At 38.1% G+C, this 15835-nt stretch overlaps 1 pseudogene; it reads left to right on the plus strand.

Moving 5' to 3' along the window:
- The first annotated feature begins 9373 nt into the window (after window positions 1-9373).
- On the plus strand, window positions 9374-9840 carry LOC116663045 (annotated as a pseudogene).
- The last annotated feature ends 5995 nt before the right edge of the window (window positions 9841-15835 follow it).

A 15835-nucleotide genomic window follows, 5' to 3' on the forward strand; every position in this document is an offset into this window, starting at 1 on the left:
ATGTAAGTATTGCTGTTGACAAACTGAAGCCTTTGTTTCCATTATGCAAACTCCTGTGTTACTAGGGATGTGTGACCCTGAGTCTTGGGTATCTCCCTCCATGCAGTAGCCTACCCCGCACTCACTTATTGTTGATGTTGCTATTAATGAAGGTATTTGTTTACTGGTGACTCTAACAAAATATGTAGGGACCTTTTCTTCCCTGCCTATACCAAACAAGTAGAAGAGATGATATCACTCAGCTTTGCTGGGATTCTCTTTGGTCAAGTCTATGAATGCAACAGGCTAGAAGCTCTGGCAACTTTTGCTAAACAGCTTACACACCTGAGAGGGGAGGGAGGGAAGGAGAGGAGACATCTGGGGCGTCACTCAGACATCTCATGTCCATGCCTATAACTTTACAGTGCTGCACGGGCTGGACAGGGAACCTTCTGTCTGCATGCAGGAAATTGTGTCATGCAGGACTAACATGGCACTGAATTCTGCTCAGTCTTCAGACATCACAAATGGTCGTTAAGAAGTGGCAAGACTGCCCCTCCTGCCCCTTGAAGAACATGAAATAACATCGGTAGGCAGTTTTCATGGGCACAGTGCTTTAGGACACGAAGCTTTGGAATCAGACTTGAATTTGAATCTCAGCTCTGCTGTTTGCTCGTTGTGTTACCTTGAGCAATTTGTTTAGTCTCTCTGAGCCTCCATTTTATCATCTGTAAATTGGGACTAATGGTGCTCACCTCACAAGGTTATTATAAGAAATAAATGAGCAATATATAATAAGCACTTGGCATGGTTGCTGATTCACACATTTAGCTAGTGGTAGCTGCTATCATCACTACCACTGCCCCTATTAATGCTATATTTATTTCTCCACAAGTAGCAACATCTCCTGGCTTTTGGAATAACAATGACATTCTTCCCAAGAAAATCTTTCAAGTCATTCTCACCTCTTTCCCCTCCCTCAGTCACTAATCCAAAGAATCACCAAGTCTTAACAATTCATCCTCTCCTTTGCATTTCCATTGTCACTCCTCTGGTTCACACCTTCACTCCCTCTCACCTGGACTTTCACTCAGTAGATGTTTATTAAAGCACCTACTATGTGCTGGGTATGGTGGAAAATACAGATGTGTAATACCTCAAAATACTTATAACCTGGGGCGGGGGTGGCTGGGCGGGAAGCACAGACATATAGACAAGGCCAAATGAACCAGAATAGAATATATAGGAAGGCTTCATACATATATGATTCAACAGTAACAAAAAATTAAGTACATAGGAAGGTTTCATGGAGGCATTGCCTCTTGGGATGAAACTTGAACAATAAATAAAAAGAAAAAAGACATTTCAGTCTGAGAAAACAGCATAAGCCAATGCAAGGCCACAAGAAATACATCATGTGGAGAGAATGCTGAGGTTTACGACGGGACTCGGGGATGGGGTGGGAAGGACAGAGCAGCAGCTGAGATGGAAGCACTCAGGAGGACCATGCAAAGGGCAAGAGCGTAGGTGTCATGCAGCTCTTCTTCAAATTCTGCCTCCACTCCTAAAGGGCATGCGGCATGAATAAATTTTGTATCTTCCCTGAGACTCAGTTTCCTCATTTGTAAAATATAGGCAATAAAATATCCCCTTCATACAGTTCTCAAGAGGATTCAATGAGGTAATGTGTAGAAAACTCTGCACAGAACCTAGAATATAGCAGGGACTGCGTGGTAGTTACCGTTTTCATAGGCTATTATGGGCTAAATGCTTGTGAATCCCCAAAATTCATATGGTGAAACTCCAACCTTCAATGTGGCTATGTTTGAAGAAGGCCCTCTAAGAAATTAATGAAGGTTAAATGAGCTTATGAGTCCCTGATCTGATAGGATTAGAGTCCTTAAAGAAGAGACACCAGGGAATGCTAATCGGTGCAGCTGCTGTGGAGAACAGTATGGAGATTTCTTAAAAAACTAAAAACAGAGTTACCGTATGATCCAGTAATCCCACTTCTGGGCATATATCTGGAAAAGATGAAAACACTAATTCGAAAAGATACGTTCACCCCAATGTTCATAGTAGCACTATTTAGATGCCTATTAGATGGCAACAATCATAGTTATAGCTAATATCTTTGGAAGATATATCTAATTTAGCCCATAGGGCTACAGCATGGGTTTTCAGCATTATATACAATTTTTTTATTATTGAAATATATGTCTTTCTGTTGGTATAATGTTGTTATTTGAGTGTTTTTTAAAAATCTGAAGTCTCAGTCTGAGATTTACCCAGAGAATTACACGCTGTGTTAAAATAATGACTCTACTCAAGGAGCATTCATTTAGAAAATTTTCTAACCATATCCCTCCCTTATTTAAAACCCATAGTCAATTATCTAACTGTTGTTTTAATTCCCATTTTCTGGCTTATAATGAGGCCAAGCGACTTTTCTTATGTCATTAGTCATTTATACTCGTCCCACCAGTCTGTCAAAGTCACTGGGGATGACGGGCAGAGAGTGTGGGAGGAGGACGTGGGGACAGTGTTCGGAAGAGGGAGGTCCCAGAACACCTGCCACCCCTGGCTTGGAACCTGGCTCCTGTTTCTCCCAGAGCTCAATTCCATCCCCTCTCCTCTCCTCTATTCCTCCATGGCCAGCCCCACCTCTCTTAGGATATTTTATTTTAACTAAAAACTTCCCAACAATTCAACCTGGAGATATTCAAGCGAGAAAGAACAAAAGATCCACAGTTGCAATCCTGGCCCACTCACAGCTGAAATAGCAGCTGGGGACAAAGTTTATTTAACCAGACATTTCTGATTACATGAAATATATATACAAATTACCAGTATTATCAATTTGCTTTGATGTTTGCCATTACTAGCCAGGCCCTTTGCTGACAACTTAACCTGCATTGTCTATTTCAGTACTCAAGGCGGAAGGAACTGAAAAATCACCATATCATTTACCAATAGGAAAGGATAAGCAGAAACTCGTCTTTAGATGGCCCAGGACACTGAGAGTTCTGTTTTAATTTTGATAAAAGGAAAATAAATATTGCTATTTTCATTCCTCCAGCTTAAGGAAGAAAGGAAGTCTCACTTCTTATTTTAATCAATACATCACTGACTTAAAGAGCCTCAGAGGCCTTTATCACCAACAAAGCACAATTCCTAGGAGCTCAGGAATGATGACGAGGCTAGCACTGTGGGCCTGTGCATGAGGCCAGAGGGGTACCGAAAGCAGGTGGGTTGTATCACATCTCACACCCTGCCCAGGGAAGGCAACTGTTCTTTTCTAGACTAAGTTCCAGAGTCTGAACCTGGCACCTGTTTTGTTATAATACTGAAGTTAAATAAAACTGCTCCCAGTAATGGAATCACCTTCCTGTTTTTCCAATCTTCACTGTTTTTTATTGTGAAAGCAAGTAAACCATGCACTCCCTGTTGCTATGCACACCTGCAGTTTCTTACTTGAGCACCTCTAGCCCTCTGCCCCCCTGTGTATATAGCACAGGGCACTATAGTCAATATCATGTAATAACCTATAATGGAAAAGAATCTAAAAAAGAATATATATGTATAACTGAATCACCTTGCTATACCCCGTACATCTGAAACATTTAAATTGATTATACTACAATTTAAAAAATAAATAAAATAATAATAATAATGAGTGTAAATCCTAAGAGTTTCCATCACAAGGAAAATCTTTTTCTATTTTTTTTAAATTTTGTATCTATGTGAGATGATGGATGTTCACTAAACTTATTGTGAAATAATCTCGTGATACATGTAAGTCTAATCATTATACTATCCACTTTAAACTTACACAGTGATGTATGCCAGTTATATGTCAATAAAACTGGAAGGAAAAAAATAGTTTCTGTTTCATGACCAATATTTACCCACATTTACCCATTTAATCATTACAATTAACCTTATCACATGTTTCAGATGAGAAAAATTAAGCCCTTATTCAAGGTCACACAGCTAGTAAGTGACAAAGTTACTCTAACAACTGGAACCAGCCTCATGGAGCCAATAAAAATCTAAAAGTTGTTAAATATATTCTATTTTTGTCTAATGCAATTTTATCACTAGATCATAAGACTCTATGATAATGGAGACTTCTGAGAAAGTTAACGTCAAATATTTACAGTAAACATATGCTCATGTTGACTTAACCCAACCAGTGGATAAGACAAGCCCAGTGGGCTGTGGTGGAATCAGTACAGACTGGCTGCTGCCTTGGCTTCCAGGGTCACAACTTATCTTCAGGCGGCATAAAGCAGCCATCAACATTAAGAGATTGGCCCACAGTCAGGAATTTAACCTAGAATTTAACCCAGATCCCTTAATTCCAAATCTTTCTACTATATCCTTGAGTAACCAACACGTCTCAGTTTGCCTGGGACCGCCCTAGGTCTTAGCACTGGAAGTCGTATGTGCCAGGACATTCCTCATTCCTGGGAACACCAGGATAGCTGATCACCTTTAGTCTCTCATATTCAGGGAATAAGGGTGGAAGACTGGGGTAGGTGGAATGAGAGAGAACAAATGTCTACTTTGTTTATAAAGGCTGGGTCAGATTTGATGATTTCTGAGGTTGTTTCCAGTCTAATCAGTGCAAAGAAGCACAGATGTTATCAACTCCTTGAATGTTAATTTTGCAATTTAGTAGCTGGTAGGAAAGTGAGACCACACATGGGAAAAGTAGTAACTCTAGCAGTACAGTGGGAGGTGAGAGGATAACTGAGGAAGGTAACTCTATTCTGTCCTCACACTCCAGACAGAATAGACCCTGCGCTCCTGCCCTATTTCCCACACGGCACTCTATGGTCACACCTAAAATCGGCTGTTGAACTCGTTTGCATGCTTCTTTTTCTTACTGAACACCACAGTTCCTTGAGAGACTGAGTCCTACCTATCATTAAATACCCTGGCACAGACCAAGTGTTTGTTGGTTATTGGTTGATTAAGCAAACAAATGAATGATCACTTTTTTCTTCTATATTTAATTCACAATACATTTTGCTACTGAAAGCAGCTTACCTCCAGTGGGTGTCATGAGTACCTTGAACAATGTAATGATGGTATCCCCCACAAAAATCACACGAATCCCACTTCTGACAGAATTACTGATTACTGATGTCTTTTCACCCCTTGAAGTTTTGCATTTATGGCAAAGCTACACTATAGCTTTCCTTTTGAATCATGCAAGATCTAGCTGCATATTATTACACTGTAGCCACTTCTCAGACAGATGTAGTTCTGCTGCTTCAAACGATATATCTAATCTGATAGAGGATTTCTTTAACCAGATTCTTTGTGTCTCTGAGGTTTCCCAATGTTTTTATTGGACCTGGCCAAAATTTATTAAACATCCACTAAATATTTTGTATGAATGCCACTAATTCTTCAACATATTTTTTGTTCAGTGTTTAGGACTAATGAGAGCCACAAAGTGGTATTATATAAACTCTGCCTTCAAGGAATTTCTGGTCTATTGAAAGAGATAAGACTTGTATATACATGAAAAGATAATAATGGATCTTATGGAAAGCAGTACATTTAATGTGCCAAATGGGTGGCAAAGAAAATAAATGACAATACCCTTGATTATTTAACCGGTCCTTCCCATCATACTGTGAGTGCTATGAGGATATATATATACTACATTATATATAGTAGACAACAGAGAATGATTGAGGAATCCGAGGCCAGAGGTGTCATGACAGAAGTGTCTGGTGAAGACTCACCTACCAGAGTACAAGACAGAGCAGAGGGCAGAGAAACTGGAGATGAAAGATACAGAACAAACGCTGCTGCATTTCTCCACTCATGAGATAATCAAAACCAGAAACACTAGGAAGAATATGAAGGGAAATGAAGGGGTGGGCATGGAAAACACTGAGCAGGAGGAATCACCAAACTTGGTGACTGAGTGTTTGCTAGAGAAGAAGAAGGAGAATGAAAAATAACTTCAATGTTTCTAACTTGAGAAACTGGAATAATAATGAGTAATAGCTAACATGTAATAATCACTGTGGCAGTCACTGTGGCCTGGTTACTTCAGCAACCATGCCCAACCCTCTTCCTTTTTCCCTCATTTCCCTTTACAGAGGCTGGAAACTAGACAGCCTCTTTCCCGGCCTCTCCCACAGACAAGGGTGGACGTGTGACTTACTCTTGGCAATCAGATGTAGGGAGAAATACTTCGGGAGGCTTCTGGGAGAGCTTTTGTTTTCCTGGTGAAAGGAATAGTGGGTGCTGGCCCTGCCCTTCTCCCTTCTTCCAGCCCTCAGTGTAGACATGATGTCTGGACCTGCACCTGGTGACCACAGTGTGATAACTATGAAGATGAGAAGCCAGCATGCTAAAGACGGCGGAGGGGAAAGTAGAAAGTTAGATGGGGTCTTTTGTGGCACCACTGAACTGCTGCACCAAACCTGGAACCACCCACCTCCAGTATTCTAGTTATGAAAGCTAATTAAATGTGAGTCTTGCTTAAAATATTATTACCTGGTGCTCTGCTACTTGCAGTCTAATACAACCAAACTGATACAAGCACTGACTACATGCCAGACACTGGTCTAAGCAATTGAACTCAGTACTTACCACAACTTGACAAGGAATGTGTTATTATTATCCCAATTATACAGATGATGTAATTAAGGCATCAAACAGTCAAAAAACTTGGCCAAGGACACACACCTAGTAAGTAACATGGCAGGGATTTGAAACCAGGCAGTCAGCCTCCTAAGCCCTCACTCTTAACCACTACATAGCTAGTCTCTCAGTGTCAGTAAATAGTGATAGCACAGATAGAAATAAGGATGTTGGGAACAGGTGCTAACAGCTGGAAATCCAAGTGGAAATGTCCATCGGGCAGTTAGAAATGTCAAGTCTGCCACACAAAAATATAAAGGACATTATTTAGAACAAGGAGCCATCTGTTTGAAGTAAGAGTTGATTTAGAAGCTATGAAAGCTCCAAATTCCCTTTTATCTACCAGGTGAACTGAACAGAACTATACATGTAGCAACCCTAGTGTGGCCTGAATAATGATGCTTTGTTGACAAAAAATGCCTTTGACTGTCCAAAAACTGACTCCCTTGTTAGTGCAGCGTTTAAGTTCCAGCTTATGAGAGCAGCATTTAAAGGGATGCTGTTAAGTGGGGTCCAGAACTACCCTTCACTTCTTATTGCCAGGGAAGATTGTTGGCTATGTGCGGCAATTCCCCAGTGTGGGCCAGTGCAGAACATGACCTCAATCTTCCAGGCGGCTGCCAGTTTGCAAGGCTGGGCTGACCCAGCAAAATCACGGGGAGTCTGGAATGGGGCTTCCAGGGCTGCTGACCATGCCATGTCACCTTCAACATCAGGGCAGCCTGTTCTCAGAAAAGAGGACGAATGTTGTTTACCTGCATACCACTGAGGTTCAGATGTTTGTGAGGACCAAAGTGGGGGAAGGAGGGGAAAATAGGTGACATTCATTCCAAATAATATAATAATGGTAGTAAGAGATTACATTTATTGAGCACTGGCTCTGTGCTCAGTGAATGCCTTTCATGCATCATCGCGCTCGAAGCAAGTTAATTTCTGGCCCGCTATTTTAACGGAATCACACAAAATGTCCAGAGAACATTGTTGTTAGTCACTGATGGTACCTTGGCACTTGCCAACTGGTTTTTCTGTGGGTTTTTTTTTTTTTTTTTTTTTTTTTTTTTTTTTTTGTGGTTGTTGTTTTCCACCTTTCCTCAAAGGCCTAACAAAGGTCAGCTGGAACACTCTACTGGTGCCCATGGCACAGCAATAATTCTCATACAAAGTTGACAACTAAGGAAACAGATCAGTCCTGTGGAAAACAGACTGGCCTGCCTGAGAGATCTGAGAGGTCACATATATGAAAAAAACACATCAATGAACTTCCTATTGCCGACACTGAAAGGTTGGTATTTATGCGATCCTAGAAATGGAGCCAACCTAATCCTTGCTGATCCAACATAAAGTTATAAAAGCTCTGCTGAACTGAAAAAGAACTAAAGAAGGGGAAGTTGTCTATTACACAATACAGGTATTAGTCAGAATGTTTTGTCCCTTCCTTGGTGATGAGCTTCAGTCAGTCCTGATCTGGACGTGCTGATCTTCATCACAAATCACAGATGACACTGGAACAATTTTACTGTCATTAAATGCTTGAATGATGTTACAATCATTTAAGCAACTAGAGTACACATATTAAAGCTTTAATTTATAATCCTTTTGCCAAAGCACTTCTGTTAGAACTTAATTTAATATTTCTCTAGACTCACACTCCAAGTCCAATCATTACAATTAATTCCAACCTCCCTAATCAAGGACGCATGTCTTTACTTATTCTCCCCCAAAGTAATAGAGATTATAAATGGATGGATTTCATTACCGTTCACGATGGGGTCAGTTGTTCTCAAGTCCTTGGTCTGGGACCACTTCCCTCTGGGATGCTATTTGAAAACTAAACAACCCTACATTTAGCTGCTAACAACAACAATAACAAAAATGAGACAGAGAAAAAAAATACACAGCCAGCTTACAACAGAGGTTGAGTGAGATAGGCTGAATTACCATTGAAGGAGTCAGTATTCCAAGGCCACTCACACCTCATGATTGGCAGATACAAAGGGTTCCCTTTGCCAGCCCCACTGTCCAGAAGGCAAGAGGTCGGAATAGCAGGGACACTGCCTTGGAGAAGTGGCACACCCAGCGTTACTGGCTAAATCCCGGCAGACCGGAATAACACCTGCAGGCAGGATCTGATCTAGTATTTGAAAGTGCACAGACAAGTAACCAGCAAGCCCTCTCACCATTCTGCAAAAGTTGGGGGTTTTTTGTCCCAAAAGACAATGAAGGAGAAGTGAATTTCCTCCTTGACTTCAAACTCCTCCAAGATATGGACTTAGTGGAGTATGTGGCGCACAACAGGAGGTTAACAAATGTTTGCTGAAACTGAAATTAACTGACATATCCTATCACTGCATCTGCATAACTACCTGACAAAATAGGTACTGTTGTCCCCATTTTACTGTGAAGAAATTGAGAAAGATAAGTTTGGTAACTTGTTAAAAAGGGATAAAGCCACGACTCAAATTCAGGTCTTTCTGGCTCCAATGCTAACGTTCTCTCCATGACATCATGATACTGCAAACCACCTGCTTTGCTAAATTAAGAGAAAAACTTCCATGTTTTCTTCTAATTATAACTTTTACAAGAATATTCTATATATATAAAATCCCCTTCTACTCAGGCCTCCTTATTCTCTGCAGATGATCTCATTTGTTTCTTTATTCAAAATGTGGACATGCTTCCACATTACCACCACTTCTTTTTCTTTTCCCCTTCCTCCCTTCCTTCACTACTGCCACAGAGAAAGTGGTGATCCTCCAGTTCTGGGTGACAGATTTTTCCATCCTAGAACCATGGCCCAATTTATCCATAACCTCACAGAGAAGGCTCATGCCCTGGTAAACGATGCTCTGACTTAACTGTCACATTTTGGCACTCACTATGTGAGGGTTAAGCTGGTTCCTCCAATCTTGTTGAGATTCCTACTGCTATTCAGGAGTATAAAACATAGTCACTAGTGCTCAATCTGGTAGCTTCAAACAGCTCACAGGTAAGGAACTGTGTTCAATGGTTGCTGGCCACTGAGTGTGGATGTGGTTTTATGTGGGTGAGATCATAGGCAGGCATGGCATCATTGGCTATAATGTTTGAAGACCAATCTTTAACATCTGATTATATTTGGTTTATCATTTGAGTATCCTTGGACCATGTGTGACCAGACCTCTATCTGAATAAAATGATGTGTCAAAATCAGTGTTTTCTCTAACAAACACTACGTGGACAGTCACAACATCTCTTGGTATTAAGCTGGGTTGTCTTTTGCTTTGATACATTAATACAGCTCTAAATGTATGTCTCTACTTAGCCTGAAAAATATGTGTATCAACCTGGTACATGTATATATGCGAATAACACTTTAATTTCAAGATTTGAAACATATTGTAGTACATGATGTACTTATATCATGTTGATATGGATCATGATACTTGAACTGTTTTTCCTTGTTAACATCACAGAAAGATCCTTTTGATAACAGCTATGTCTAAACATGTTGGGTTACTTCTCATCAACTTGAATAGTCTCCTCAGGAGAGAATAACAGGGTGGTCTTCTAAATGTGTATCTTTGTAATACATTTAACAATAGGACAGAATGAATGAGAATCATGATCTACATTTTAAATCTAAGTTGATATGTGTTATATCATTCATCTATTCAGTTTTATGATTTTTAGAGCCTATCTTTACAAAACAAAACATTTAAACAGGATTATAAGTTAGTATTATCCATGGGTCTAAGTAGCATATTATGTCCTGAAATAAACAGAAGTGATTGGTATCAAGAAACACACACACAAACACACACACACAAAAGAAGTGATCCTCCTCTATTTCAAAGTGAAAGCTCCTTCTTGGTCCTCATTCTTACTCTGGGGCCTTACTCCAACAATAACCCCCCAACTTGACAACATTTCATTACATCTTCATTCTTTCTTCTGTGCTTTCATCCTGCCAACGTATAAATGTTTTGTTGTGTTCCCCATCTTAACACACACACACACACACACACACACACACACACACACCTCCACTTACCAGGCTACCCCTTGAACTACCTGTTCCTCCCTCCTTCCCTTTACTACCAAGTGTCTTTTTCATGGCCTCCATATCCTCACCATCTAACCTATGTGCAAAAAAATTCTCTCTTGATAATCACTGAAGTATCAAATCCAAAAGCTTTTTCTGTTTTCATCTTCCTCAGACTCTCTGCAGCAAGCCACTATCAACAACTTTTACTTCTTCTCCCAATATTTTTCATAATGCTGTTCACTCTCAGATCTACTTTTCACTCTTGGATTCCTCTATCTCCTTCTGACCCCAAAAGTTAAGTATTCCCTTTGGTTATGTCCATGGCCCATTTCTCTTCTCTTTATGTTCTCTCCTTTAGGAATTTTACTCAATCTTGCCTGCCAATCTTCAGTCCTAACTACTGCCGCAGTCCACATTCCAACTGCCTGTTGGACATCTGCCTGTCCTCCTGACAGCCCAAACTCAGTATGCTCAAAGTACAGTGATTTTTCTTTTTTGTATATATCTATTAACTATGTTATAAATGATATTCTCTCAATCATCATGGAAAAAACATTCACAAGTTAAAGTTGCAAATATCTAAACAACATAAATGTCCATCAACAGATGATTGGATAAAGAAGATGTGGTATATTTATACAATGGAATACTATTCAGCCATTAAAAATGACAACATAACGCCATTTGCAGCAACATGGATGTTCCTGGAGAATGTCATTCGAAGTTAAGTAAGCCAGGAAAAGAAAGAAAAATACCATATGCTATCAATTACATGTGGAATCTACAAAAAAAAAGATGAACTTATTTACAAAACAGAAACAGATTCACACAGAAAACAAACTTACTGTTACTAGGGGGAAGAGGGTGGGAAAGGATAAATTGGGAGTTCAAGATTTGCAGATACTAACTAATATATATAAAATAGATAAACAAGTTTATACTGTATAGCACAGGGAACTATATTCAATATCTTGTAGTAGCTTACAGTGAAAAATATGAAAACGAATATAGGTATATTCATGTATAACTGAAGCACTGTGCTGCACACCAAAAATTGACACAACATTGTAAACTGACTATACTTCAATAAAAAATAAAAATAAAAAAATTTTTAAATAAAATTTACCCTCTGCTACCAAAAAAAATAGATCCAACTACTTTAACAAATATGAAGCTATTCCGATTTTTTCTTATATCTGTAGTTTCTCAGTTATTTGACCATTTCATCTAAATTTTTAAATGCCTCGGCATCATTAATCATAATATACTTGTAGAAGATTCTTAATGTGTGTAGAAAGTGAGTGATGTCTCCATTTCATTTCTGATGTTTGTGCCTTCAAACTTTTTCCTTCATTTTAATCTTTTCAAAGAAGCAACTGTTAGCTTTGTTAATCCTATTAGGTCTGATTCCTTTTTCAGTAAGTTAAGCTCTTCTTCCCTCTTCTTTGTGCTTAATTTGCAGTTTCTGTAACTTACTGGGATAAATACTCCATCTATTGACTTTTAACCTTTATTCTTTTCTTTTAAAGATATATAAACTACCCTCTAAAGAAAAGAATTTTTTTAAAAAGCAAAAAAACAAAACCGAAAAAAAAAAAGATAAAGAAAAAAATAAAGTCCCCTCTAAGCATAACTTTAACTATACCTCATGAATTTTGACACTTTATTTTTATATTTTCTAATTTTCATTGTGGATTCTTCCTTAACCCAAGGTTAGTTTAGAGTATGTTTTTATAGTTTCTAAACATGAGATTTAACTTTTTTTTGTAGCTTATCTTAATTATGGTCAGAGAATATACTCTGTATGGTTATAATTCTTTGTTTAGATTTGCTTCTTGGTACAGAAAATGGTCAGTTTTTATGAATGTTCCACATGTCCATTAAAAAATGTATATTATGTATCTGTTGAGTACAGTAGCTTATACATGGTGATTAGGTTAATTCTATTTTCTATATCCCTATCAATTTTTTTTACTACTGAGTGTGTGATCTTCCTCTACAATAATAGTTTTCTCTATTTCTCCGTGTAGTTCTGATAAACTTGGAAGCCATATGTTGAATTCTATAAATTTAGGATTGCTAAATCTTCCTGGTGAATTAGTCCCTTATCAATTGTTTCTCTTTACTACTAGTAAGTCGTTTGCCTAAAATTCTGTTTGATATTAGTATAGCCCAGCAGCTATATGTTGGTTAGTCTTTACATACTCTTTCACTTTTCCATATCCTTATATGTGTCTCTCTTGTATACACAAGCATACCTCAGCGATATTGTGGTTTCAGTTGCAGACCTCACAATAAAGCAATTACAACAATAAAGCAATAAAGTGAGTCACACAAATTTTTTTGATTTCTCAGCACATATGAAAGTTATGTTTACACTATACTGTAGACCATTAAGTGTGCAATAGCATTAAGCCTAAAAAAAGTAAATAATTTAATTTAAAAATAACAGAAAAATGGTCCCAAAAGACTTGCTCAACACAGGGTTGCCACAAACCCTAAATTTATAAAAATCACAATAAAGCAGACAACAATAAAGAGATGCATAATAAAATAAGGTATGATTGTAATTAGATTGTATTGCTATCTGACAGTCTTTATTGGAAGATTTAGTTTATTTACATTTAATGCAATTTCCTTTGATTTGACTTGATTAAAAATTGATCCATTTGGATTTAAATTTGCCACCTCACCAACTGTTTTTCCTATATACCATTTTTTCTTTGTTCTTTTCTCTTTCTTGCTACTTTTTTGGATTAGGTACTTCTTATTGATATTATTCCTTTTTAACCCATTAATATACAGTGATATACTTTTACAAATCTTTTAGTATGGATACTCTAAATATTATAACATGAATCTCTGAATAGTCAAGACTAACACAAAACTGCACTAACCTTTTCTCATTCGGATCTTAAAAACACTTTTCTTTACCCCTCACCCAACTTAAATGCTATTGTTTTCATGTAGTTTAGTCTTTTGCTTTCTAAACCCTCATGACATTATTTTTGACTCAAAATCACTATTCATTTAACCCATGTGTTTACCCTTTTGGTTGTTCGTCATTCTTTCTTGCATCTACAGGCTTCCATCTACAGGCTTCCATCTGATTATTGTTTCCCTTCTGCTTAAAAACATTTTTGTGTAGTTAGGGAGAAATTTTTTTGTGTAAAATTTTCTAAATTTTACCTATTGTACCCTAATTGTTAAGGGCGTTCTTGCTCTATATGGAATTCTATGTTGGTAGTTATTTTCTCCATCACTTTGAAAATACCATCCCCTTGTCTGCTGATCCCAACTTTTTTTTTTAGAACAGGTAAAACTGGCATGTAAGTTTCAGGTATATACCATCATGATTCCCACTTTTTATTGAGTAGTCAGTTACCGTATTTTGGGTCCTTTGAAATATGCCTTATTTCTTTCACTGCTTTAGATTTTCTCTTTTCTTTTTTAGCTTTCAATGTATTAATAATATTTGCATAGGTCTAATTTCCTCTGAAATATTTTGCTTGAGGTTGTGGGACTTCTGAAACCTGCAGCTTGATTTCCATTAATTTGGTAAATTTCTTAAGCATTAACTCCAAGTATTCTCTATTTCCTCTCTTTTGAGGACTACAGTTACATTAATGTTAGCGCTTCTCTGTTATAGTTTTCTGGTCCTTTTCCATCCTTTTGTCTCTCTATACATTATTCTGAATTTTCTCTTCTGACCAAACTTAATTCACTGTATCTTCAGCTGTGTTTCATCTGGTATTAAACTCATTCACTGATTTCTTAATTTTATCTATTATAGTCCCTTCTTTTTAGTTTTTTTAATTTCCAATTCCGTATTGAAAATTTCAATCTTCTTTTTTGTTTTCCTCCTGTGCATATTACAGTTATTTTTTAGCCCAGGCATGTCTGAGCATTTCATATAGTGCCTGCTAACTTCAGAACTGAGTAGACTTATCCATCCAGTCATAAGCAGTGCTGAACCAGGGCAGGGGCAAATACAGGTAGGATATACAGAATGGAGGAGCAAAGAACATGTACTCTATGAAAGCAGTTTCAATGCCAAGAGGAAGATAAAGATGATCTGATTATACCCATTTTTTCCCCTTCCCATTTGCTTTTGCCAGGTTCCCATAGAGTCATTCTTTTTTGTTAAATTCTCAGTTGGAAAGTATCATGCAGGTAACTTAAGTGTCTGCTTAGACTCACATAAGAGCAGCTCTATGGCAACAAATTCTCAGGGAAAACTTCTTTCCTCTCAACTAAAATCTCAGCCAAGCTAACCAAGTTTTCTTGTAGTCTTCCTCTGCTATTGGGCAGATTTTTTTAATTTACTCTTTCACTGAAGAGGATATCTGAGGAGTTGTGTATACAGAGGCTGCAGGCAGGGCTTTAAGTACCATGCTACTGAAATGATGAGGAATCAGTAAAAAAGTATTAAGCAAGGGAACACAGATGATCAGATATTGATTCATTTATAGTATCAAAAACAGTTTACTGGAATTACAAAGATAAATCACTTATCGTACCCTCAAGCATCTCACATTCCTTTAAAGCAATGGTTCTGACCAAGGGCAACTTTGTCCCCCAGGCAATATTTTGTAATGGCTGGAAAGATTTTTGGTTGTCACAAATGGGAGGATTCTACTGACACTGCATGGGTAGAAGCCAGGATGTTGCTAAAGGGAGCTCAGGACAGCTCTCAACAACAAAGAATTACTCTGCCCAAAATGCAGCAGTAAAGTTAAGAGGAGAAAATAAGTACAATAAAACACAGTGTTAGTCTGTAGAAGGTACAGAGGGCATGAGAGCGGGCAGAGGAATTCATGAAACACTTCAGTTGGCACCTAAATCTTAAGCTGAGTTGAAATATGAATGAACTCGGGAGGTAAGGGGATTACCATGAACTTGAGTATGAAAGCATGAAGTGCATTCCCCACAGGTTTGGGGAATAACAAATACCTTGGTAAGACTAAAATTTAGGGGTGGACTAGGTAGGTGGAGAACAAGGAGGTAAGATGAAGCTGAAAAGGAAAGCAAAGGTTGATATTAAAGGGTAACAAAGAGAAAACAAGAAATTTATTCAAGAAAGATCATTCAGGCAAAATTATGGGAAAAGGCTTAAGGGCAAAAGCTAGTAAACCTACTAGAATACTCCAGGCCAGAGAA

This window comes from Camelus ferus, chromosome 4, assembly GCF_009834535.1.
Source record: "Camelus ferus isolate YT-003-E chromosome 4, BCGSAC_Cfer_1.0, whole genome shotgun sequence".
Taxonomy (NCBI): Eukaryota; Metazoa; Chordata; class Mammalia; order Artiodactyla; family Camelidae; genus Camelus; species Camelus ferus.